Below are 27,216 nucleotides of genomic sequence, written 5' to 3'. Positions count from 1 at the left end.
AGGTTTCTTTCCAGTATGTGTTCTGTTATGCCGTATGAGATTACTGTTTTGTGCAAAGGCTTTACCACACTGGTTACATTCATAAGGTTTCGCTCCAGTGTGTGTTCTTTTATGGCTTAAGAGAGTACTGTTTTGTGAAAAGGCTTTACCACACTGGTTACATTCATAAGGTTTCTCTCCAGTGTGTGTTCTTTTATGGCTTATGAGATGACTGTTTTGTGCAAAGGCTTTACCACACTGGTTACATTCATAAGGTTTCTCTCCAGTGTGTGTTCTTTCATGGCTTATGAGATGACTGTTTTGTGCAAAGGCTTTACCACACTGGTTACATTCATAAGGTTTCTCTCCAGTGTGTGTTCTTTTATGGCTTAAGAGATGACTGTTTCGTGCAAAGGCTTTACCACACTGGTTACATTCATAAGGTTTCTCTCCAGTGTGTGTTCTTTTATGGCTTAAGAGAGTACTGTTTCGTGCAAAGGCTTTACCACACTGATTACATTTGTAAGGCTTCTCTCCTGTGTGTGTTCTTTTATGCCGTATGAGAACAGTGGTATAGGCGAAGGCTTTACCACATAGAGTGCATTTGAAGGGTTTCTCTCCAGTATGACTGCTTTCATGCCTGCAAAGATAGTTAGAACATATGAAAGATTTACCACAGTCATTTCATTACACTAATAAATATATTTATCTATATGAATTAATTTTATAATTCAGTCTAATGGTAAAGAAAAATAAAATTTTAAAGTTTTATCACTTTATTTACATTCATGGTATTCTTCATTATGGGTATTTTTGAAGATCCTTGTGATGGTAAGAGCATTTGTTATATGATTCACTTTTATAACATAATTTTTCTATAGAGCTTTACTCAAATATATGAAGAGTATTGTAAGAATTCAGAGTTTGATCACAGCAATCCCATTCACAAATTTTTGTACTGTATGAATGACACTTCATTTAAAAAGTGAGCAGGACATGCAGAAGAAGTTCCAAATTCCTAGTATTCATAGGTATTTTCAGCAGTGTGATTTTGTTGATGAACAGTAAAGTTGCAAAACCAATTAACAGTAACCATTTATCACATTCAAAAAATCTACTCAAAGTGGGGACTACTACAAAATCAATTGTTCTTGGAGAAAGACAGGTATATTGCGTCTTTCAATTTCCCTATGCAAATGTGTCTTAGAAACATTGTGACATATGATATTCCTGTTTAAATTACAAGAATAATAAAAGATTACCACATTGAATTAACACACTTTGTTTTTGTTCGTCATAGACATGTCATATATGGATTAAGGTTTCTCCAAAACAATATTTTTGACTCTCATAAGCTGCTCCTCTCACTAAACTTTACAATGTTACTGCATGAATATGAGTAACACTAGTTGTACTATGAAATATTTGCTTACTAGAAGGTTTGGACACATACTGATCACCTATTCAATGTGTATACCTCTTACAATATCTGACTAGATAGAATGAGACTAAACAGATTGGCAGTTCAACTCAGTAACTGTTATGTCCATAAGATTCAAATGGTATTTTCTGTTGCAACATTATTTTATTTTCTTCTACCTTAGGGGAGTGCCTTGCAAACACAAATCAGATACCTGACCTTGAAGTATGTGGAATTGTGAGATTTTAATAATCATCAGTACACTTAAAACAGTGCTGTTTTTACACTGTTGCTTTTCTCTAAAACTTCCAGGACACAGCCAGGTGTGCTGGTACATGTCTTTAATCCCAGTACTTGTGGAGGCAGAAGCAGGCATATCTCTGTGATTTTGAGGTCAGGCTGGTCTAACCAGCAAGTCTAAGTCAAGCCACAGCTACACAAAAAAAAACCCTATTTCAAAAACAGAAAATAAAAAGCTGCCAACAAACAAACAAATAAACTTCCAGGACACATTAAAATTTCTTAAGATTCATATCTGTATCAGCATGCACATAAAGTTACCATTTTTTACTTGTAGAACTGTGAAAATATTCTTCAATGTTATGGTCTTCCCAATTGTAGCCTAAAATATAGTACAAGAAAATATATATTATTTGAAATATTACATTATTATTAAGGCAAAACTTAAATCACTATCTTCTGTGACCCTTAGAACCATGCCTGATTTATTCACCTCATTCCTCCCCATTCTCAATTGGAATTACAGAAGATGATCAATAACAAAGTAAGAGTTGTGTCCTTATTTTAAAAGTGAAAGAAAATTTGGAGTATTACCTATAGCAGTGAGGTTTTTACAGGTCTCTAGCATCACATCTTTGTAGAGTTGCTTCTGGGAAGGTTCCAGTAAAGCCCACTCTTCTTGGCTAAATTTCACATGCACATCATCGAAGGTCACAGAATTCTAAAATATGCCATACATTTGTACAACAGAAAGAATGGCAACAATATAAATTTATACTTCATTGGTAATATAGTCATATAATTCTAGTGCTTCTTCCATTTATTTTCTGACACAGAAATGCTAGTGTTACACAGTTGGGTTCTGTGCATCAGATGAAGGATAGGAGAAGAAAAAGCCTAAAGGTTAGATTGTAAGGAAAACCAAAGGTGTGCTTTGAAAACCTGTGTTAAAGGAGTTTCATTAGTTTGTAAGACATGTGTATGAAGTAGCCATTAGTTGGGTTCTTGAGTGACCTATGAATCATCTTCAATTACTACTCAGTTGGTAAGTAGGTCAGCACCCTGTCATAAGACAGATGGAAGGAAAAAACACAATCATGACCTTTTATCCAGCAACAAATGAGATGCAGCTATCAGGGGACAGTGAACAGGTGGGTGACATCAGTCAAAAGACAACATGGCATTGAATATCATGTTTTGACAAGGGATCAGAGATGTTGCATACCAGTATATGAAAAGGGGAGTTCATATATTTGTGGAAGGGAAAGTGGACTACAGTGAATACATGGATAAAAATAATGTGAGTGGCAAGCAACAATAATCATAGTGGATAACATCAAATTTTGAGTGACCAGACAAAAGAAAAGGTATGCAACATAGGATTATTCTTTGATCATTGTTTTGTATATTCTCCTTTCTAAATCATGTATAGTCTATAGTTTAAAAATAAAGATTAAACTTTTGTATTAAAAAAAGAAGTGTTAATGTTATCACTAACACATTTTAGAAGAAAACTGAATAAAGAAGTTTAACTGTGTCATATCTGAACTTTTTGAATAGGATATAGCTTTGGAATAGTCATGGTAATTAATATGGACAAAGACAAACAGAAAGAAAAGAGCAAAATAGAAAGAGAGAGACAGAGACACACAGAGAGGAATTAAGAGATAAACAGTATTAAGTACATATCAGAGAAATTTATGAACAGTTACTAACGACAAAAAAATGATGGACAAGCTGGGTGTATTCTGTCATGCCTTTAATTCCATCAATCAGGAGGCAGAGGTAGGTGTATCTTATTGATTTGGATGCCAGTATGATCTATACAAAGAGTTCCAGGACAGCCAGACCTATATAGTAAGACAGAGCCTCCCCTAAAAGTCAATCAAACAAACACAAAAGATTGAAAGAACTAAGAAGTCTTTACTGAAGCTTCTACAAGGAATTATGCATTCACTCCAGTTGTGAATTCATTTTCCAGAAATCTGTACTACCCTAGCTTAAACTGCAACTTTATTAAGATCTTACTAAAAGGGAATGCATGTTTAAACAGCTAAAAATAGAAAGATGAAAATATTAGCAATGTAAAGGATGATCATAAGTAAGCAACATAAGGCAGTAGACATGGCTCATCAGTGAGGAGCTCTTGCTGCTCTTGCAAAAAATTGGTCTCAAATGTCAGTGTTTAACTGGGACCCACTATTATCAACTGCTATAAGTTCGTGAGTTCTGAACACATCTTTGGACTACTGTGACGACCAGGTACACAAGAGGTTCATATTCATGCATACAATCAAAATACTCATATTCAGTAAAAATTAAAAACAGATCCCAGATTGCAGAGCTGATCGCATACTGTGACTTATCAGCAGGGTAGCAGAGACTGCATAGTGACAAATAGTTGGAACTGTTGGCCCCCAAACACAATTGACTGTGTTTACCAGGTGATAAGAAACCCAATGATGAGAAAAAAAAATTGGGTTCAACCTCAGAGCACCCAGCTAATCTCTGGAAAATTTCCCGGGCTGTTTTGGCAGGAGTAAGGTTTTCAAGCAAATAGACCCAAGAAGCACGTCCTGATCACCTTCCCAGGCTGAACTGTGCACCCCAGAGCACCAGAGACTGGGAGTCCCAGTCTCAAGAAAACCCCACAGGGAAGGAAGCAAGTGGGACTGACCAAATATCACCCAGTCTATCACTGGAAAAGATCCTGTGGACCTCTGGGCACACAGCAGCCAGCCCTGAGTAGGGCTCCAGCTGCCAGACCCACACACCCGAATCCTCATCACAGACAGAACTGTGGAAACCGACAGTTTTGGGTTTCCCTGTTGGGAGAAAACTCCACAGGGAGGGAAACAGCAGGTCCCAGCTTAGAACACTCAGCTGACACCACCACCACCACTAGGAACACCACATATGGGAATGTTCTCGGGAAAAGTTCTCAGGTTCCTGTTCAGTCACCGGCTTAAAGCCACCACTTGCAAGCAAGTGCCTACATACTCTACACACCTCCAACAGTACAGACTGGGTCTTCCTGCTGGGAGAAAGCCCAAAGGTGGGGGAAATATCTGGCCCTACCTCAGGACACCTAGCTCCAGAAAAGTTTCAGTTATCCACAGGCTCCAGACTCTAGCCTCCTGCTGCACACATGAGAGTGGTGCACACCTGCCACTGATTACCACTTGGGTATTGGGCACAGAGCTCCAAACTCAGACCTACAGAAGCCTGGGTTCCCTGAGATCAACTGCTCCAAGGGACAACCAGTCATCCCTAAACTGACCAAACCATGGGGCACTCAGGTTATAGTAGCAGCTCACTAAATTTACAGAAAGAAACCCAGCAGCAGGGCAGCTGTCTCCAGAACTTCTCTGGGTGAGAGGATAGCCCCCTTTACTAACAAAGGCCAAAATTACTGCTCAGGTCTGTATGTCTGAGGTGAGCTGTGGAAATTATTAAAAAACACCTGCCATTCAGTGACCATACCCAAAAAGCTGTGGAGACCTCCTTTGGAAAATATCATCTTCCTGCCAAGGGGATTCGACCCAACACAGGATTCCAGGAAGTACCAGAAACAAACACCCAACACCTAAGATAGCCCAATGGGTAGAGGCCAGCGTAAAAGCTCAACCATCAAAATATAGAGCAATATGGCATATCCAGAACCCAGTTATTCAGGAACAAGCAGCCTTGGATACCCCAGCATAAAGACAATTTCAGGCCAATCTCCCTTATGAACATTGATGCAAAAATACTCAACAAAATACTTTGCAAACCCAATACAAGAACACATCAAAGATATCATCCACTACAACCAAGTAGGCTTCATGCCAGCTATACAGGGGTGGTTCAATATATGGAAATCCATTGATATGATCCACCACATTAACAAATTGAAAGAAAAATAAACACATGATAATCTCCTTAGCTGCTGAAAAAGCATTTGAAAAAATCCAGCATCCATTCATGCTTAAAGTATTGGAGAGATCAGAGATACAGGGCACATACCCAAACATAGTAAAGGCAATATACAGCAAGCCTATAGCCAACATCAAGCTAAATGGAAAGAAACTTAAAGCAATCCCACTGAATTCAGGGACAAGGCAAGGCTGCCCACTCTCTCCATATCATTTCAACATAGTTCTCGAAGTCCTTGCTAGAGCAGTAAGACAATTAAAGAAGATCAAAGGGATATAAATGGGATAGGAAGAAGTCAAAATATCCCTATTTGCAGATGATACGATAGTATACCTGAGTGACCCCAAAAAGTCTACCAGGGAGCTCCTAAAGCTGACAAACACTTTCAGCAAAGTGGCTGGATACAAAATCAACTCAAAAAATAAGTAGTCCACCTATATAGAAAAGACAAAAGTGCTGAGAAAGAAATTAGGTAAACAACACCCTTCACAATAGTCAAAAAGCACATAAAGTACCTTGGTGTGACCCTAACCAAGCAAGTCAAAGACTTGTATGAAAAAATTTCAAGCCTCTGAAGAAAGAAATAGAAGAAGATATCAGAAGATGGAAAGATTTCTCATGCTCATGGCTTGGCAGGATTAACATAGTGAAAATGGTCCTCTTACCAAATGCAATCTACAGATTTAATGCAATTCCCATCAAATTACCAACACAATTCTTTATAGAATTTAAAAGAAAAATTCCCAACTTCATATGGCATAACAAGAAACTCAGAATTGCTAAAACAATCTTCCATAATAAAAGATCTTCTGGAGGTATATCCATCCCTGATCTCAAACTGCACTATAGAGCAACAGTAATAAAAACTGTATGGTACTTGCATAGACACCAACTAGTGGATCAATGGAATCGGATAGAAGTTCCAGAAATGCACCCACACACTATGGACTCCTGATTTTTGACAAAAATACCAAAACCATACAATGGAAAACAGATAGCATCTTCAACAAAAGGTGCTGGTCTAAATGGATGTCTACATTTAGAAAAATGCAAATGAATCCATATTTATCACTCTGCACAAAACTAAAGTTCAGGTGGATCAAAGACCTCAGTATAAAACCAGACATACTAACCCTGTTAGAAGAAAAAGTGAGGAAGAACCTTGAACTCATTGGAACAGGCTACAACTTCCTGAACAGAACACCAACAGTACAGGCTCTAAGAACAACAATCAATAAATGGGACCTCATGAAACTGAAAAACTTCTATAAGTCAAAGTAAACTGTTGTCAAAACAAAACGACTGCCTACAGATTGGGAAAGGATCTTCACCAACCCTATATCTGACAGAGGGTTAATATCCAGTATTTATAAAGAAATCAAGAAGTTAAACAGCAACAAATCAAGTAACCTAAATTAAAAAATGGGGTACAAAGCAAAACAGAAAATTCTCAATAGAGCCATATAGAATGGCAGAGAAACACTTAAAGAAATTTTCAACAGTCTTAGTCATCAGGGAAATGCAAATCAAAACCACCCTGAGATTTCACCTTACAACCATCAAGACAAATAACTCAAGTGACAACTCATGCTGGATAGGATTTGGAGAAAGGGGAACCCTCCTTCATTGATGGTGGGAATGTAAACTTATACAACCACTTTACAAATCAACCTGGCACTTTCTCAGACAATTAGGAATAGCGCCTCCTCAAGATCCAGCTATACCACTCTTAAGCATATATCCAAAAGGCACTCAAGTATACAACAAGGACATCTGCTCAACTATGTTTGTAATAGCTTTATTTGTAATAGCCAGAAGCTGGAAACAGCACAGATGGCCCTCAGTTGAGGAATGGATACAGAAATTGTGGTATATCTATATGATGGAATATTATTCAGCAATGGAAAACATGAAATTTGCAGGTAAATGTTGGGAAAGGGAAAAGATCATCCTGAGTGAGGTATCCCAGAAGCAGAAAGACTCACAGGGTATATACTCACTCATAGTGGATATAGGATATAAAATATAGGATAAAGATACTAAAATCTGTACACCTAAGGAAGTTAATCAGGAAGGAGTATGCTGGCTAAGATGCTCAAACCCCATGCAGAAAGGCAAAGAGGATAGACATCAGATGAGGGAGAATACAGGGAGAGGACATCCATCTGAGCCTACCACAGAGAGCCTTTGAAAGGCTCTACCCTGTAGGGTGTCAAGGCAGATGCTGAGACTCATAGCCAAACTTTGGGCAGAGTGCAGGGAATCTTATGGAAGAACTGGGAGATAGTAAACCTGGAGAGGACAGGAGCTCCACAAGGACAGTAACAGTTCCAAAAATTCTGGTCACAGGGGTCTTTTATGAAACTGATACAACAGCCAAGGACCACTCATGGAGATGGCCTGAAACCCCTGCACAAAAGGTAGCCTATGGAAGTTCAGTATCCAAGTATGCTTCATAGTAATGGGGACAGGGACTGTCTCTGACAGGAACTCATTGGCCTGCTCTTTGATCACCTCCCATTGAGGGGAGATCAGCCTTGCCAGGCCAAAGAAGAAGAAAATGCAGCCACTCCTAATGAGACCTGATAAACTAGGATCAGAGTGAAGGGGAGGAGGACCTCCTTTATCAGTGGACTGGGAAAGGGACAGGGGTGGGAAAGACGGAGGGTGGGATTGGGAGGGGAGGAAGGAGGGAGGTACAGGGTGGATACGAAGTGAATAAACCGTTATTAATAAAAAATTTAAAAAGAATACAAGAAAATATTGAAAGACTTTTTTTAAAAAAAACTATGCTGTTACACATACTTTACAACTTTGAAAATATTGCCTGATATCAGTTATTGCTCCTAAATATAAATAAATAAATAAATAAATAAATACGTAAATAAATAGAAATGAGGGAGGATACTTCATACTCATCAAAGGAAAATTCCACCAAGATGCCATCTGTATTCTGAGCAACAATGCCCCAAATACAAGGACACCCACATTTGTAAAAGAAACATTAATAAAACTTAAAGAACATATCAATCACTGTACATTAATAGTGGGAGAGGTCAACATGTCACTATCATCAAGGGACAGAGCAATGGAAAAGGACTTAAACTGAGAGATAATGACACAAATGGATGTCATGAATCAAATGAACCTAACAGATATCTAGAGATTTTTTTAACCCAAACAGAAAAGAATCTATCTTCTTTCAGCAGCTCATGGACCCTTCTTCAAAACTGAACATACAGTAGGTCACAAACCAGGTCTCAACATATACAATAAGATTGAAATAATATCTTGTATCCTATCAGACCATGATGGACTAAAGATGGGCCTCAACAATAACAGAAATAACAAAAAGCCTACACACACGTGGGAACTGAACAACTTTCTACTCAATGAAATCTAGGTCAGGAAAGAAATAAAGAAAGAACTTCCTACAATTCAATGAAAATGAAGGTACATCATACCCAAACTCATGGGATGCAATGAAAGCAGTCCTAAGAAGAGTTTTAATAGCACTAAAGGCCTTCATAAGCTATTAGAGGTATCACATACAAGCAACTGAATGGCACACTTGAAAGCCCTAGAAAAACGAAGCAGACACACCCAACAGCAGTAGACTACTAGGACTAACCAAACTCAGGGCTGAAATCAATAAATTAGAAACAGAGATAATAATTCAAAGAATCAACAAAACCAAGAGCTAGTTCTTTGAGAAAATCAAATACATAGACAGACTCTTAGTCAAACTAAGTAAATGGCAGAAAGACACTATCCAAGTTCACAGTCTGAAAGGAAGAGAGAGTGAGATAACAGACACTGAAAAAATCCAAAGAACCATTAGCTTATGTCAAAAGCCTATATGCCACAAAATTTAAAAATCTAAATGAAATATACAATTCTGTTGTTAGATTCCACTTACCAAAGTTGAATCAAAATCAGGTAAAGATATTAAATAGTCTTTTACTGCCTAAGGGAATAGAAGCAGCCATCTAAATACTTGCAACCAAAAAAAGCCAAGAGCGAGATGATTTCAGAGCAGAATTCTACAAGACCGTCAATGAAGAGTCAATATCGATATTCTTCAAATTATTCCACAAAATAGAAATGGACGCAACATGACCAAACTCCTTTTGTAAGACCACAGTCACCTTGATAAATCCTCAAAGACCCCCAAAAAGAAAAAGAACTTCAGACCAATCTCTTTTATGAACAATGATGCAAAAATACTCAATAAAATAATTGCAAACCAAATCCAAGAACATGTCAAAGATATCATCCACCATTACCAAGTAAGCTTAATCCCAGGCATGCAGGGATAGTTCAATATAGGGAATCTTAATCCGTCATATAAAGAAATTGAAAAAAAAACAGGATCATTTTCTTAGATGCTGAAAAATCATTTGAAAATATCCAACAGTTATTCTTGTTTAAAGTCTTGGAGAGACTGGGGACAGAGGCACAGATCTAAAAATAGTAAAGACAATATACAGCAATCCTATAGCTAACATCAAACAAAATGGAAAAAAAAACTTAAATCAATTCCACTGAACTCAGGGACAAGACAAGGCTACACACTCTCTCCAAATCTCTTCAGTACAGTACTCAAAGTCCTATCTAGGGCAATAAGACAACTAAAGGAGATCAAGGGGATACAAATTGATAAGGAAGAAGTCAAAGTATTTATATTCACATATATGACAGTATATAAAAGTGACCCCAAATATTCTACTGTAGCGAACTCCTACAGTTGAAAAACACTTTATCAAAGTGGTTGGATATAAAGTTAACTCAAAAAAAAAATCAGTAGCACTCCTGTATGCAAAAGACAAATGAACTGAGAAAGAATTAGCAGAACAACACCCTTCACAATAGGCAGGAAAAAAAAACATAATGTACCTTGGAGTTATCCTCAACAAGCAAGTGAAAAATCTGCATGAAAAAAAAAAAACTTTAAGCCTCTGAAGAAAGAAATTGAAAAAGATACCAGAAGATAGAAATATCTGTCATGCTGATGGGTCAGAAGGATCAACATAGTAAAAATTGCTATCATACCAAAAACAATCTATAGATTAAATGATATTCCCATCAAAATATCAACACAATTCCTTAAGGAATTTGAAAAAAAAATTCTCACCTTCATACGGAAAAATAAAAAAGCCAGAATAGCTAAAACAGTCCTGTACTATAGCAGATCTTCAGTAGGTATCACCATCCCTGATCTCAAGTTCTACTATAAATCAATAGTAATAAAAAACTGCATGGTACTGAAATAAAAACAGTATGGTGGATTAATGAAATTGAAATGAAGATCCATAAATAAACCCACACACCTATGGACACTTGATTTTTGACAAAGAAGCCAAAGCCATGCAATGGAAAAAGGACAGCATCTTCAACAAATGGTGCTGTTCTAACTGGAAGTCTACATGTAGAAAAATGAAAATAGATCCATATTTATCACCCTGCATCAAACTACAGTCCAAGTTGTTCAAAGACCTCAACATAAAACCAGATACACTAAATCTGTTAGAAGAAAAAGTGGGAAAGAGTCTTGATCTCATTGGCATAGATGATAAATTCCTCAACAAAACACCAAAAACACTGGTTCTAAGATCAAGAATTAATGAATAGGATCTCATGAAACAAAAAGCTTCTATGAAGCAAAGAACTCTGTCAATAGAATGAAATGGCCACCTACAGCCTGGCAAAAAATCTTCACCAACCCCACATACTACTGAAAGAGCTAATAAACAATATATATAAAGTGCTGAAGAAATTAAACTCCAATAATCCAAATAATCCAATTTAAAACTGGGGTACAGAACTATACAGAGATTTCTCCACAGAGGAATATCAAATGGTGGACATTAAATGCTCAATATCTGTAGTCATCATGGAAATGCAAATGACATTCCATCTTAAACCCGTCATGATTAAGGTCAAAACCTGAAGTGACAGCAAGCTAGTGAGAATGTGGAGAAAGAGAAACACTCTATTGTTGGTGGTAGTGCAAACTTATACAACCACTTTAAAAATCAATCTGATGCTTTCTCCGACAATTAGAAATAGTGTTACTTCAAGACCCAGCTCTTCCATTCCTGGGCATATATCAAAAAGATGCTCCACCATTCAACAAAGATATTTGCTCAACTGTGTTCATAGCATCTATATTCATAATAGCTATAACAGGGAAACAAACTACATGTCTCTCAAACTACATGTCCCTCAACCCTGAATTAGGGATGGGGCAGGGTTTTGATTTAATCTTTTCAGGAGAATAAAATCTTCCAACTAACGAATATGGAGAAAACTGGACACATGAAACTTCTGAAGAAAATGACAGATCACCAAAAAAAAATGTCAAAAGAGAAAGCGTAAACTGGCCAACTGGTATCACTCACCTTCATGTTGTGTCTTCTGCCTTCTACAGACATGGTGCAAATTGTCTTTATGTGATTGCTAAAGAACAATCCAAAATCTCTATCTCATATCAGAAAAGCCACCTGGTAAGAAACAGAGGAAAACAGAAAAATAAGGGATGATTCTATTGTCATGAATCTCATAATCTTCTGGCATGATGTGACTTCTGTACTTACCACAAACTTCAATAATTAAGAATGTGTACAGTGTTTGTGAAAGAATGAGGGGGTGAGAGAAATAGCCAAAAACATAAGCCTAAAATATAGCCAAGTTTACATGAAAAGACCTAAGGAAACTTTAACATGAAAAATGTGCACTGGACCAGAGATACTTTTGATTGTTTATTTAATACAAATAAAATAAACACAGATTTCACAAATCACACAAGACAAACTCAAAGTAACACCTAAACTGTTATATTTCTGACACTCCATCTACTACTAACCTCCTTTCAGGGAGCCCTTTTTCTCTAGAAGTGGAAAATGGAGGTGATCATAAAGATAAGGTATGGCTTGCAGTCCCTCATGTCCCCTTGTGGGTTCAGGCACATCCCAGCCCTTGCCAACACTCATACACAGAACAATGTTGGAGAATAATTTAACATGTTTCCTGATGCATGGATTATGTCACAATATGTGGAATCTGCCCTATCCAATTACCTAAAACCAGGCACACCTGACAAAATTCTGCATCTCAGAAATTCATTCTATACCCTAGAATTGAATTTCTCTAATGCATGCCATTGTGCCTGGTGGTAGATGCAAGGTAAAAAAAAAATCAAAAACAAATAATCAAATATTGGTGAAGGATGATCATCACCAACTTTTTTCTTCCAGTTTCAAAACTATGTGTAAAATTTGTTACACAAAACCATGTGTGGAATACAACATTCATCATTTCTAGAAATGAGACCTTCAGTTTTCCAATTTGTCCACTGCAAAATCAATGCCTGTATGTACACACTAGATAGCGATATTATAAACACCACAACTTTCTACTGCCCAGGCCAAAAAGTCCTCACTTCTCTGGACAATCAACACTCAGGACAGGTTGGAGGTCAAGGGTCTCTGCCGAGATCACCACATGGAGACCAACAGAACCACAACCTGAACCACAGTCCATGTCGTTCAAAGCAGATCAGGCTTTAATAGCTCAGCAGCCTGCTCTTCCTGGCCTGGTGACAATAGTCCCACACTCAGCATGACATGGTCTGGTCTCACTCACAGCTCTTTAGAGCTACATCACAGGATAATTCCAGAACAAACCCATAAACTACCTCCCACTGTTGACCCTGACTGCTAGGCCTGCCCAGAGCCCCTCATTAGCTTGAACAATAGAGCTGAGTCTCAGGATAGTAGTAGCTCCTCTACCAGTGGATCAAAGATCAAATAATGCAGATAGCAGAGGCATTCTAGCTTTGCCCTAACCCCTATGGGCACACAGAATTTTAGTGTTGTTATAAAAAAATGAAAATCCCAATTAATTGATTTTAAAACCTGCTAGCACAGAGAGGCAGAGAAAGCACCCATCTGACCCTGTTACTCACCAAGAGAAAAAAGCCCCAAAAGCTCACCAGCTCAGATGACAGCTCAGGGGGGATAGACCAAAGGAACCCAAGGCCAAAGGCTTTCTAGATAAAAGCTCAAAAAGCCCAAAAGCTACCAAGCTAAACCTCCTTCCACTTTTACACTCTGTCTTAAATACATGTCAGCTGAAAGTTCCACTTACTCCTTAATCCTTGTCAGCTGGTTTATTGCTTTGCCTTAAATTCTATGCACAAAGAGCTTTTGAATTAAAGGCATGTTCTAGGGTTGATGGAACGATACCATAATCACCTGTTTAGAATAAACAGAAAGTTCTTGGAATTAAGGTTTGTGTTAGGGCTTAACCATACCAAACAAAGCACAGGTTTTTACAGTTCACAATCTAATGGATCACAGTGGGATCAAATATCCTGCAACAACCTCATCTTGGAAATGTTTTAAAGTACAGTCTTCCACTTTCCCAGGGCACCTGCTCATCTTCCAAGATACAGGTCATTTATGTTGCACATTCCATTACATGATCAGTGTCCAGTGCAGTCATCTCTACCTCATGGTTGGGAAGTCCTTCAGCCAAACTTCAGTCAACGCCAAATGGTAACAACCATAAAAGAAACAAATGGCCATGAATTTGAAAGAAAGGAGTAGTTAATGGGTGATCAATGAAAATGAGAAATAAAACAAAAAGGATATGTCTGTACTTAGGAATGTTGGAGTAGAAAGTTTATTATAGATAGAGGAGAGAACATAATCAGACACAGGGACATCTGGGACAGTCTAAAGTTGACATGACCCTGAGCTATGTGAGACAAGAGGAGAGAAGTAAGTGGAGAGCCAGAAGAAAGGGCCAGGAGGATAAATAATAAATGAAAAAGACCAGGTAATCAAAACGGTTAGAATACAAAAGGAAGGACTGCTGGGAAGAGGGCAGCTCAACTCCTGGACTAGACATCTGTGTTTGACACCCATACCTTGTAACAGGTAATGACTGAGGGATGCTGGGAGAACCTGACAGCCACGTCTGCTTTAATTGTTAAGTAGCCTCCTTTACGATTCATCCCAGCATTTGAGATGTAAGAGTAGAGAGAAATGAGAAGGATGAAATGATTTCATTATAATCTCAAAAATTATTTTTAAAAGTTGAAAATGGCTTTATGGTCCAATATTCTTCAGGGACTTCAAGTATGTAATAAAACACACAAAGTATTACTCACACCTTTTCTCTCAGGTTGTGCATTTTCAAATGGGGGGAGGGGAAAGCATTCCTGTTAGGCACTACCACACCACTTTGTTCAGATCTTCTGTGTGTTTGAACTAGTGTAAGTGTAGAAATTTGCTTTCCAGAAACAAGTTCAGCAAACTCCCAGGCCTAGGGGTACACTTTTCACTTTTACTGACCATCTAAAATTGATTACCTGACCCATTGACATCTTCCCTCCTCCCCTCCATTTCTGTGTTGTGACAACACCAGCTTCAAAGTAGGTCAGTGAACTCAATTCTTACACAGGTCCCTCTTTATTTGTAATCAACCTCAGAGTTGAAAAAAAAAAAAACATAGTCATACTGACTTTGAAAACACAGGCCATTTTCTTGTAGAGGGAAATCCATTAATAAGATACTGTTTGATGCTGTTCCTGTGTACAATATTAGCTTCTGAGACCTGTAACCTGACAAAGCTTTAACCAATAGCCTGTGTCTCAAATTTGAGCTGACAGAACTGTGTCAGTAAGGATTGTACATATAGGCATAGGAAAGTCCTTTAATTCAAAATTCAATATTCACTGCATCAAGCTACCTGATCCAAATTGTACACCCCCAATCAAGTCTGTTTTCATTCCGATTCATGAATTAATAAATAAAGGTTGGGAAATTACAAATTAAAAAAAAACTTCACTCTGCCACATTTCTAGATAATCCTGGTGAACAAATATGTGTATTCCCAGATCCTAATCTCTAACGAGCCTGGTTAGCATACTACTTATCTGTGGAATGTTTTATAGGCAGTCTTCCCTCAGCTAAAATCTAACGGGTGCCACTAGTTTCTCAGCAATAGGAAATCCTTTACATCATCAGTTCTACTCTTCTATATCACAGTTTACTATTGGAGTACTCTCTGACACATGACGTACAATTTACAATCCCCACAAAGTCCAAATGGATTTTTTAGAACTGAGAGAACCAGACCTGACACCCCTAAAGGTCACCAGAAACTAGGCCTAAAAAAAGTCACCCAAAGGTCACCAGACTACTGACTCTACCCCAAGGTCACCAGGAGAGATGATGAATGTGTCCCTATCTGTAAAGGGTGGGAGAGAACCCAGTTTTCTGTGATCTCTGAATCTTTGGATAAGGACAAGACAGGTAGCTCCTGCAGCACTGATTCACTGATGTCCTACTTTCAGTTTTTCTGCTGCATGAGTAGTGGGATTTGTTGTCTGGCCCTGTGTTTTCTGTTGCACAAGCAGTGGGTTGTGGCTGTTTGTGTTTTTTTTGTTTGACTGTATTTTCTGTTGCTGCCAGCTGCCTTTTTTTTAATTGGGACTGACTGAGGATATGTAACAGAATCCTTCTATCCCCCTTTACTTGATTCTTTCCCATTTCAGGAGGCTTGAGCCATGCTCCACAGGCTCCAGTGACAGTGGCAAGGAGACACCATGGGACGGATAAGGTATACGGAGCCCCAATCTTGGCACCTCTGCAAATGTTCTCTGGCCTCTGGTCTGGCAGAGCTTGGCTGCTGCTATGGTCTCTGGTCTGGTAAAGATTGGCTGCTGCTTTGGCCTCTGATCTGGTAGAGATCAAAAGATATGTTGCTGCTCTATTCTATGGTCTGGCTGAATGCGGTCACCATTCCAAACTCTGGTGTAGTTGGGTGGAGCCTGATTTGGTGGTAGACCACCACTAATGGAACAGGAGAGATGGGCAATAGAGAGACAGTCTACTGTTCTGAGTTTTGGTATTTTCTTCTTCCATTCTCTTTGTGCACATTGTACCTGGTACATTCTTTTCTTGTGTTGTTCTTTTGTGGTTTTGTTTGTTTTTGATGGTCTCAGTAGGCCAGTGACCAAACAGCTGTGTTTCTTGGTGACTTTGCCTGCCCCATGTTCCCAGCAATACAAGTAGGAGCACCTCTGGTCACTAGTGGGAACATACATTTCTACACGGTTGGCTGGGAAGGCTCAGTTGGAGAAGGGTCTGTGTACAGAAAATATTGCTGGGCTGGACCTCTTCGCCTACTTGCTTCCTCTCTGAGGAAATTTGGTGACCTGAGGTTATCTCTGGTTTAGAACAATGATTTGCCAAATATGCTCATAGCTAAAATGTATTGTGCTTATTACTATTGTTATTATTTGGTTAGGGTCTCCTGTAGCCCAGCCTGGCCTGAAACTAAACAGCTATAAGATGATCTTGAATTTTTGATCCTTCTTCTCCACCTCTTAACAACTGAGCTACCCCCAATTCCTCAAACTTCTTGCATTGAACCACAGGTGGCTTCAGCAAGGAAGTGGACTGAAACCAAAAGGAGAAGGCTTGGTTTCACTGAGCTCCTGGGTCTGTGCCAGTGTACTGGCACTGTGCCAAGAATACCCACCTGCGTACCTTGGCACAGGTTTATTAGCCTGACTGCACTTATGAAATTGTCACCTGAGAAATAAGCCAATTCTTTTTCTTTTCATTTTTTCTTTTTTTGTTTTTTGTTTTATTTTATTTTATTAATTATACTTTATTAATTTTGTATCCCCCATAAGCCCCTCCCTCCTCCTCTCCCAATCCCACCCTTTCTCCCCTTTCTGCATGCATGCCACTCCCCGAGTCCACTGATAGGGGAGGTTCTCCTCTCCTTTCTGATCTTAGTCTATCAGTTCACATTAAAAGTGGCTGCATTATCCTCTACTATGGCCAGGTAAGGCTGCTCCCCCCTCAGGGGGAGGTGATCAAAGAGCATACCAATCAGTTTATGTCAGAGGCAGTCCATCTGTGCATCTAAAGAAACTTAGCAAGAGAGAGGACCCTAACCAAAACGGTCAATCCCCATCCTGAAAGGCAAAGAGGATGGACATCAGAAGAAGAGGAAAACAGGAAACAACCTAGGAACCTTCTCCAGAGGGCTTCTGAAAGCCAGAAGAAGAAAACAGGAAACAAACTAGGAACCTACCATAGAGGGCTTCTGAAAGCCTCTGCCCTACAGAGTATCAAAGCAGATGCTGAGCCTGATGGTCAACTGTTGGGCAGAGTGAATGGAATTTTATGTAAGAAGTGGGAAATAGTAAGAGCTGGAGAGGACAGGGTCTTTTTCTTTTTTTAAGATTTATTTTTTTTATACAGTGTGCTCCCTGCATGTGTGATAGCAGGCCAGAAGAGGGCACAAGATTTCATTATAGATGGTCATGAGCCACCATGTGGTTGCTGGGAATTGAACTCAAGACCTTTGGAAGAGCAGTCATTGTATAGATGAGGGATAGATGAGGAATTCACCATGTCTGGGTATCTACTCCTTTGAGCTATCTCTCCAACCCAGCCAATTCTTTTTTAGGTGAGGTCTCAGACTGGCAACTATAAGAATTTTGTTAGAAAATCTTAGAAAGCACATGTATGATTGTGGTTTGCTTGGGTGGGGATGTAATACCAGGAACACAAGACCCTCAGAAACCACCACGAGATGACTTGATGCAAGAGCAAGAGAGCTTTATTACAAGAGTGACTGAACTCGGGGCCCAAGTCTCACTGACACAGCAGTAGAGAACTGGGACTTTGAGCCCTGAGTGAGCAGGGTTTTTAAAGAGAAAGACTCTAAGCAGGTGGGTTTCCATAACAGCAAGTAGGGGGATACATGTTTTCATGAGAGAAAGCAGGGGGGTTCACACCTTGATCTTACAGATTTGGGTAGAAGCCATAAGGGAGAGGTGACCATTTACATAATCACAATTCCCGAGTAGATTGTCTCTATTTTTTTACTAAACATTTATTCTGTCATATTTCCTGGAGGCTGTTGCTTGGAGAGCTAACTTTGCATTCTGTCAGGTGCACATTCTGTGATATTTCCTGGTACCTGAGTTCAGCTCCTGGTCAAGATGGTGCCTTATTTCAAAATGGAGTCACACAAGCTAACTTAAACTCCTCAGGGAACTTCTGTTAATGTGCTCTTCAAAGTGCAAAAGGACTTAAGTGGAGGGTGCAGTAGAGGGTAGGGAGAGGGATAGATGAGGAATTCACCATGTCTGGGTATCTACTCCTCCCCCTAGTAAATGAGTTGATTTACTTAATCACTAGTGCAAAAAAAATAGCTAGAATATATTTTAAGTTCAAGATCTAAAAGTGAGGTTGCAGGGGTCCTTTTGGCAATGCTTTTGCAAATATACCAAATAATACCAGGAACACAAAGTATCCATTGCATCCATTCACTTGTAATGTTTGTAAATTCACACTGAACAATGAAGGAAAGGAAAGGGAGGAAAGTGAAGGGGAAGAGAGAGTAGGGGAATGGACAGGGAAGGAAGGAACATGTTCAAAATCTTCCTGGCAAGAAAACAAAACAAAACAAAATCCTGCTTAATGAATTTCCACCTTTTGTGTGTCCAAGAATTCTTAAGTTGTGTTTATGTGTACATCCTTTCATCATATTTACATATATGATGAAAAAGCTTGCTGAATAATGGTGTTTCAATGTCTTCCTTACATTTCAACTGAATTATTTTTGGGCCCTAAATCTAGACCTAATTTTTATCAGTATTGGAGGTTTTGCTTATTTTGAATGTGTTGTTTTATTTTCTTAGTTAATAGTGTGTCCACAATCCATTACACCATGGTCATCATACTTGGGTCTCTAGAAAAGTAATGAAAAACAATAAACACTACTAATAATGCTAGTGACTGAAATGAAAGTAAGTGAGTGCATTGTACAATGATCTCAGATGGTCTTTTTAGACAGGACATTTTATCATGAAATCTTTTCTTCATGAGGAACAAAATGCCTGTTAAGCTTAGGGCTTGTTTACAGCATGCTCATGAAAACAAGGTTCAAGATGCATCCTGAAGTCATAACATCTAATGATGTACAGAGAAGACACAATCAGCTTTGTGGATATGGTATCCTAGGGATAAGTATGGCAGGATGCAAGGCCCAGGACATTTTCTGGGGACCTGACCTCTCATAAAACCTAATGAAAACATAGACTCTTTGCAGAAAATGAACATGTACATAAAACCAATTATGTATAAAACATGTATACAGAGAATGTTAGGAGAAGGACCAGGATAAAACTAACAGAAAATAAGTAGCACTGTTGTTGTACCTGTAATTTCTACTTATCTGAAAGGCAGAGACAGGAAGACTGTTAATCCCTGTATTTAAGGCAGAGCATCTGCATAAAGAAAAGCAATGCTTTGCTTCTTCTGTTCCTTTTTTTCCTCTTCCTCTTCCTCTTCTTTCTTTACCTCATATATGTGAAGGAAATGTTCTACCCCCAAGCTGTATTTCTAGCTTCTGTACAAAACAGACAGATAGACATAGTCTTTGCATATGATAAAGCCAGATGCTAAAACTCACTAAAGCTTAAAGAAAGTAACTTGTTATGGGATAAATGAAAGAGAACACAGAGAAGGCAACAGACATAGAGGCTGTCCTACTAACAGCAGAAACAGAGGAAAGATAAAAAATATTTTAGGAGAAGTTTATTACAGATGGCATAATGGCTGGCATTAAGAAATAAAGTGCTCTGTGCTCCCATCCTCTAGGTGGGAATTCTGTACTACTATCAGATTATGAAAACTTTGTTAATAACGTTTACTGTTTAAAATGTTATTTGTCCTTCTGCAGATAGTTACTGTTTGTGAATTAGGTATTCAGTACTGTGCTAAGTCCTGAACACACGAAAATGAATCATACAAACACCATTTTTTCTCTATAAGCTTACAGTCTTGTGGGGGAATCCACCATAAACAAACCTATAGACCATGCATAGAAATGCGTACATCACTATAAATTGCACTGTGAAACCTAAAGAAAAGCAATAGGTACCTAACACCCCAAAAGGGATAAAGAATATACATATTCAAAGGCCTCGAGATGAGAAAGTTTTAGTTCAGTAGGGGAAATCAAAGAAGGTGAATTTGTTTGAAATATACTAGGGAAGAAGAAAGGAACAATAATAATGATGATAATTAAAGAGGAAGCCAGAGGGACTGAAGAGATGGCCTAGTGATGAAAAATACTTTCTGTGGGGCTGTAGAGATGGTTCAGAGGTTAAGAGCTCTGGATGCTCCTCCAGAGGTCATGAGTTCAACTCCCAGCAACCACATGGTGGCTCGCAACCATCTATAATAAAATATAGTGCCCTCTTTCGGCATGCAGGTGTACATGCAAACACAACATTGTATACATAATAAATAAAAATCTTAAAACTAAACCAAACAAAACATTCTCTGCTTTTTTTTTTTTTTTTTGCCAAGTTCCTAGCATGTCCATGGTGGCTGTCAATCTTCTATAATTCCTGTTTTAGGGAATTTGATGACATATGACTTCCTGAGATATAAGACACACATGTGGTACACTTATATTCATACAAGTAAAATACTCTTAACACTGATCTATGCAAAATTTAAAAATACCCCCCCTTCAAAAAAGAAGATCAGCAGGCATAGTGGCACCCACCAGATCTGTGTGTTTGAGGCCATCCTTGTCTACAGAGTGAGTCCAGACCAGCCAAAGCTAAACAGGAAACCCTGTCTTGAAAAGCAAAACAACAACAAAATAAAGCAAAACAATACAAAAATAAACAAGATCATAAAGCAAGTGTGTTGACACATGCCTGTAAATGGAGCATTAGGAAGTTCAGGAATGAAGGTCAACCTGGACTATATAAAACTCTGTCTAATAACAAAACAGCAGCAACAACAAAACAGCACAAGAATCTGAGTGCCTGGGATGCTTTGGGACATTCAAATATTTTATCTTAATTCCTGGCTACATAGGAAGCTATTGAGGAGTGTAGTTGTTTGAATGATATGTTTGAAAATCTGGTCCCCATTTGGAGGAACTGTTTTGTAAAAATTAGGAAGTGTGATTTTGTTGAAGAGGTGTGTCACTGTGGTTGGGCTTTGAGGTTTTAAAATCCCACACGATTCTCAGTTAGCTCTTTGCCTCATACTTGTAGATCAGGATGTAGGCTCACAGCCACTGTTCTCTCTGGTGCTCTGCCTGCCATTCCTGTCTGCTACCATGGTCCCTGCCATGATATTCATGGACTTAACATCTGAAACTCTAAGTACCCAAACAACTGTTTCTTCTATTAGCTGCTTTGGTCATGATATCTTAGCATAGTGATAGAAAAGTAATTAAGACAAGTGGTTTGAAAATAGGATAGAATTGATTTGGTGTACACTTATCTCAAAGATCTTTTTGTCCTGTAAAATTAATAGTAAGATTTCAAAAATTTAAGCATACACACACTTTTATGCACTACCTGGGGATGGGTCCATATGGTCTTGTTCTTGATTCCCAGAATAATTTAAAGGGGAAACTTACACAATGTTCTGAGCCCTTGATGTCCTGCAGATGAAGTAGGAGGATGTCCTCAAATGCCTTGCCACAGGAACCCAGTTATGTGGCACCAACCTTGACTTTCAGATGGAGCAATGCATCTACAAAAGGAAGAGTGATGGTATCTACATCATAAATCTGAAGAGGACCTGTTGCTTGCAGCTCAGGCTATTGTTGCCATTGAGAACCTTGCTGATGTCAGTGTCATCTCCTCCAGGGACCCTGGTGAGCAAGCTGTGCTGAAGTTTGCCACTGCCACTGTAGCCACTCCAATTGCTGCCCCATTCACACCTGGTACCTTCACTAACCAGATGCAAGCAGCTTTCAGGGAACCATGGCTTCTAGTGGTAACTGATCTCAGGGCTGAAACCAGCCCCTCACAGAGGCCGCTTAGGTCAACCTACCCACCATTGCCCAGTGCAACACAGATTCTCTGCACTATGTGGACATTGCCATCCATGCAACAACAAGGGAGTTCACTCAGTGGGCCTGATGTGGTGGATGCTGGCTCAGGAAGTACTGATAATGCATGGCACTATCTCCTGTGAGCAGTCATGGGAGGTTATGCTTGATCTTTACTTCTACATAGACTCAGAGGAGACTGAGAAAGAGTAGCAGGCTGCTGCTGAGAAGGCCATGAGCAAAGAGGAATTCCAGGGTGAATGGACTGTGCCGGTTCCTGAGTTCACTGTCGCTCATCCCAAGGTGGCAGACTGGTCTGAGGGTAAGCAGGTGCCCTCTGTACCTACCCAGCAGTTCCCTACTGAAGACTGGAGTACCCAGCCAGGGACTGATGACTGGTCAGTTCTCCCACAGCACAGGGTACTGAGTGGGTTGGAGCCACTACTGAATGGTCCTGAGCAACTCTGCAGACACCTGAGCAAAGGGAAAATAGGTGGAAGGAAAATCAAGTTCCTAAAAGCTAAACACACACACACACACACACACACACACACACACACATTTTACAAACAATAATTTTGAATATTGGGTGTAATGGTGCACTTCTGTAATTCTGGCTTTCAGGAGGTTGGGGCACAAGGATTTTAAGCTTGGGGTATATGGTGAGATTATCTCAACAATAATGACAACACAACAGCAACCAGAGTCTGTTTTGAGGCTGGGGCTTATAGCTCAGTGGTAAATCATGTGCTAATCATGCACAAGGCAGCTCTAGTTCCTGTTGTCAGTTCCAAAATATCAACAACAAAAGCAGAATATTGGGGCTCAGAGGTTAAAAGGACTGGCTGCTCTTTCAGAGGTCCTGAGTTCAAGTCCTAGCAACTACATGGTGGTCCACCATGAGTTATACTGAGATCTGATGCCCTTTTCTGGCATGTAGGTGTATATGCAGGTACATAAAAAAAAAAAAAAAACCTGGGTTGGAGAGATGGCTCAGAGGTTAAGTCACATTTCTTTTTTTTTTAATTTTTTTTATTTTTTTTATCAGTTACATTTTATTAACTCTGTATCCCAGCCATGTCCCGATCCCTCATTCCCTCCCAGTCCCTCCCTCCCTCATCTCTACCGTGCCCCTTTCCAAGTCCACTGATAGGGGGGACCTCCTCCCCATTCATCTGATCCTGTTTTATCAGGTATCTTCAGGACTGGCTGCAAAGCCCTCCTCTGTGGCCTAACAGGACTGCTCCTCCCTTCGGGGGTGGGGAGACCAAAGAGTCAGTCATTGAGTTCCTGATAGAAATAGTCCCTGTTTCCCTCACTTTGGGAAATCAATTGGTTACTGAGCTACCACAGGCTACATCTGAGTGGAGGTTCTAGGTTATATCCATACATGGTCCTTGGTTGAATGTCAGTCTCAAAAAAGACCCTGTGCCCAGATATATTTGGTCCTTGTGGAGCTCCTATCCTTTTCCCATCAGACTAACTCCCCTTCTTTCTTATGATTCCCTGTACTCTGCCAAAGGTTTGGCCATGAGTCTTTGCTTTGAAAACACTGCTAGTTAGAGTCTTTCAGATGCGCTCAATAGACTCCTGTCTTACGTTCAATGCTCATCCCATCTGTCTTTCTAAATGAGGATTGATCATCTTACCCCATGTCCGCTCAATTGATTTTCTTTCTTAGGTGTATAGATTTCATTATGTTTATCATATCTTATAGGTCTATATAAGTGAGTATATCCCATGTTTGTCTTTCTCCTTCTGGGATATTTCACTCAGAATGATCTTTTCTAGATCCCACCATTTGCCTGCAAATTTCATGATTTCCTCCTTTTGGATTGCTGAGTAGTATTCCATTGTATAAAAATACCACAATTTCTGTACCCATTCCACCGTTGATGGACATCTGGGTTGTTTCCAGGTTCTGGCTATTACAAATAGAGCTGCTATAAACATGGTTGAGCAAGTGTCCTTTTTGTGTACTTGAACAAACTTTGGGTATATACCTAGCAGTGGTATAGCTGGGTCTGGAGGAAGCACTATTCCTATTTGTCTTAGAAAGCGCCAGATAGCTTTCCAGAGTGGTTGTACCAGTTTACATTCCCACCAGCAGTGGAGGAGGGTTCCCCTTTCTCCACAACCTCTCCAGCATGTGTTATCGCTTGAGTTTTTCATCTTGGCCATTCTGATGGGTGTAAGGTGATATCTCAGGGTCGTTTTGATTTGCATTTCCCTGATGGCTAATGAGGATGAGCATTTCTTTAAGTGTTTTTCTGCCATTCGATATTCCTCTGTCGAGAATTCTCTGTTTAGCTCTGTTCCCCATTTTTTAATTGGATTACTTGGTTTGCTGCTTTTCAGCTTCTTTAGTTCTTTATATATACTGGATATTAGTCCTCTGTCAGATAAAGGGTTAGTGAAGATTCTTTCCCAATCTGTAGGCAGTCGTTTTGTTTTGATGACGGTATCCTTTGCTTTACAGAAACTTTTCAGTTTCATGAGGTCCCATTTATTGATTGTTGCTCTTAGAGCCTGTGCTGTTGGTGTTCTGTTCAGGAAGTTGTCTCCTGTGCCAATGAGTTCTAGGCTGTTCCCCACTTTTTTTTCCAATTGATTTAGGGTATCTGGTTTTATGTTGAGGTCCTTGATCCACTTTGACTTTAGTTTTGTGCAGGGTGATAAATATGGATCTATTTTCATTTTTCTGCATGTAGACATCCAGTTGGTCCAGCACCATTTGTTGAAGATGCTGTCTTTCTTCCATTGAATGGAATTGGCTTCTTTGTCGAATATCGAGTATTCATAGGTGTGTGGATTTATTTCTGGGTCTTCTATGCGGTTCCATTGATCCTCCTTTCTGTTTCTATGCCAATACCATGCAGTTTTTATTACTGTTGCCCTGTAGTACAGCTTGAGATCAGGAATGGAGATACCTCCAGATGATCTGTTGTTGTACAGGATCATTTTGGAGATTCTGGGTTTTTTGTTTCTCCATATGAAGCTGAGAATCTTTTTTTCAAGGTCTGTAAAGAATTGAGTTGGTATTTTGATGGGAATTGCATTGAATCTGTAGATTGCTTTTGGCAGTATGGCCATTTTCACAATGTTAATCCTACCAATCCATGAGCACAGGAGATCTTTCCATCTTCTGATATCTTCTTCGATTTCTTTCTTCAGAGACTTGAAGTTTTTCTCAAACAGGTCTTTCACTTGCTTGGTTAGAGTCACACCAAGGTACTTTATGTTATTAGTGGCTATTGTGAAGGGTGTTGTTTCCCTAATTTCTTTCTCAGCCTTTTTGTCTTTGGTATATAGGAGGGCTTCTGATTTTTTTTGAGTTAATTTTGTATCCTGCCACTTTGCTGAAGGTGTTTATCAGCTGAAGGAGTTCTCTGGTTGAATTTTTGGGGTCGCTCATGTATACTATCATATCATCTGCAAATAATGACACTTTGACCTCTTCCTTTCCGATTTGTATCCCCTTGATCTCCTTTAGTTGTCTTATTGCTCTGGCTAGGACTTCAAGTACTATGTTGAAGAGATATGGGGACAATGGACAGCCTTGTCTTGTCCCTGATTTCAGTGGGATTGATTTAAGTTTCTCTCCATTGAGTTTGATGTTAGCTATAGGCTTGCTATATATTGCCTTTACTATGTTTAGGTATGTGCCTTGTATCCCTGATCTCTCCAAGACTTTAAACATGAATGGGTGTTGGACTTTGTCAAATGCTTTTTCGGCGTCTAAGGAGATGATCATGTGGTTTTTCTCCTTCAGTTTGTTTATGTAGTGGATTACATTGATGGATTTCCGTATGTTGAACCTCCCTTGCATGCCTGGGATGAATCCTACTTGGTCATGGTGGATGATATCTTTGATGTGTTCTTGGATTTGGTTTGCAAGTATTTTATTGAGTATTTTTGCATCAATGTTCATAAGAGAGATAGGCCTAAAGTTCTCTTTTTTTGTTGGGTCTTTGTGTGGTTTAGGTATTAAGGTGACTGTGGCTTCATAGAATGAGTTTGGTAGTGTTCCTTCTGTTTCTATTTTGTGGAATAGCTTGAGGAGAATTGGAGTTAGCACTTCTTTGAAGGTCTTATAGAATTCTTTGCTGAATTCATCTGGTCCAGGGCTTTTTTTGGAGGGGAGACTGTTAATAACTGCTTCGATTTCCTTGGGAGATATGGGGCTATTCAGTCTTTCTACCTGATCTTGACTTAGTTTTGGTAGATGGAATCTTTCAAGAAAATTATCCATTTCATTTAGATTCTCAAATTTTGTGGCATATAGGCTTTTGTAGTATGACCTAATAATTGTTTGGATTTCCTCAATGTCTGTGGTTATGTCCCCATTTTCATTTCTGATTTTGCTGATCTGGATAGTTTCTCTCTGCTTTTTAGTTAGTTTGGCTAAGGGTTTGTCTATCTTGTTGATTTTCTCAAAGAACCAGCTTTTTGTTTCATTGATTCTTTGGATAGTTTTATTTGTTTCTAGTTGATTGATTTCAGCCCTTAGTTTGATTATTTCCAGCCGTCTGCTCCTCTTGGGTGTATCTGCTTCTTTTTTTTCTAGGGTTTTCAGTTGGGCCATTAAGTTGTTTGTATGTGATGTTACGAATTTCTTCTTGCAGGCACTTAGTGCTATAAATTTTCCTCTGAGCACTGCTTTCAATGTGTCCCATAAATTTGGGTATGTTGTTCCTTCCTTTTCATTGAATTCTAGGAAGTCTTTAATTTCTTTCTTTATTTCTTCCTTAACCCAGCTG

The 27,216-nt window shown here is 39.2% G+C and overlaps 1 pseudogene; it reads right to left on the bottom strand.

Moving 5' to 3' along the window:
* The window catches only part of LOC132651104 (zinc finger protein 709-like), a 193,226-nt pseudogene continuing 166,010 nt past the window's right edge, over nt 1-27,216 (bottom strand).

The sequence above is a fragment of the Meriones unguiculatus genome (genome assembly GCF_030254825.1).
Source record: "Meriones unguiculatus strain TT.TT164.6M chromosome 13 unlocalized genomic scaffold, Bangor_MerUng_6.1 Chr13_unordered_Scaffold_40, whole genome shotgun sequence".
In the NCBI taxonomy this organism is placed as follows: Eukaryota; Metazoa; Chordata; class Mammalia; order Rodentia; family Muridae; genus Meriones; species Meriones unguiculatus.
Note: the sequence above shows the minus strand (reverse complement) of the source record. Positions and strands in the feature narration are given on the sequence as shown.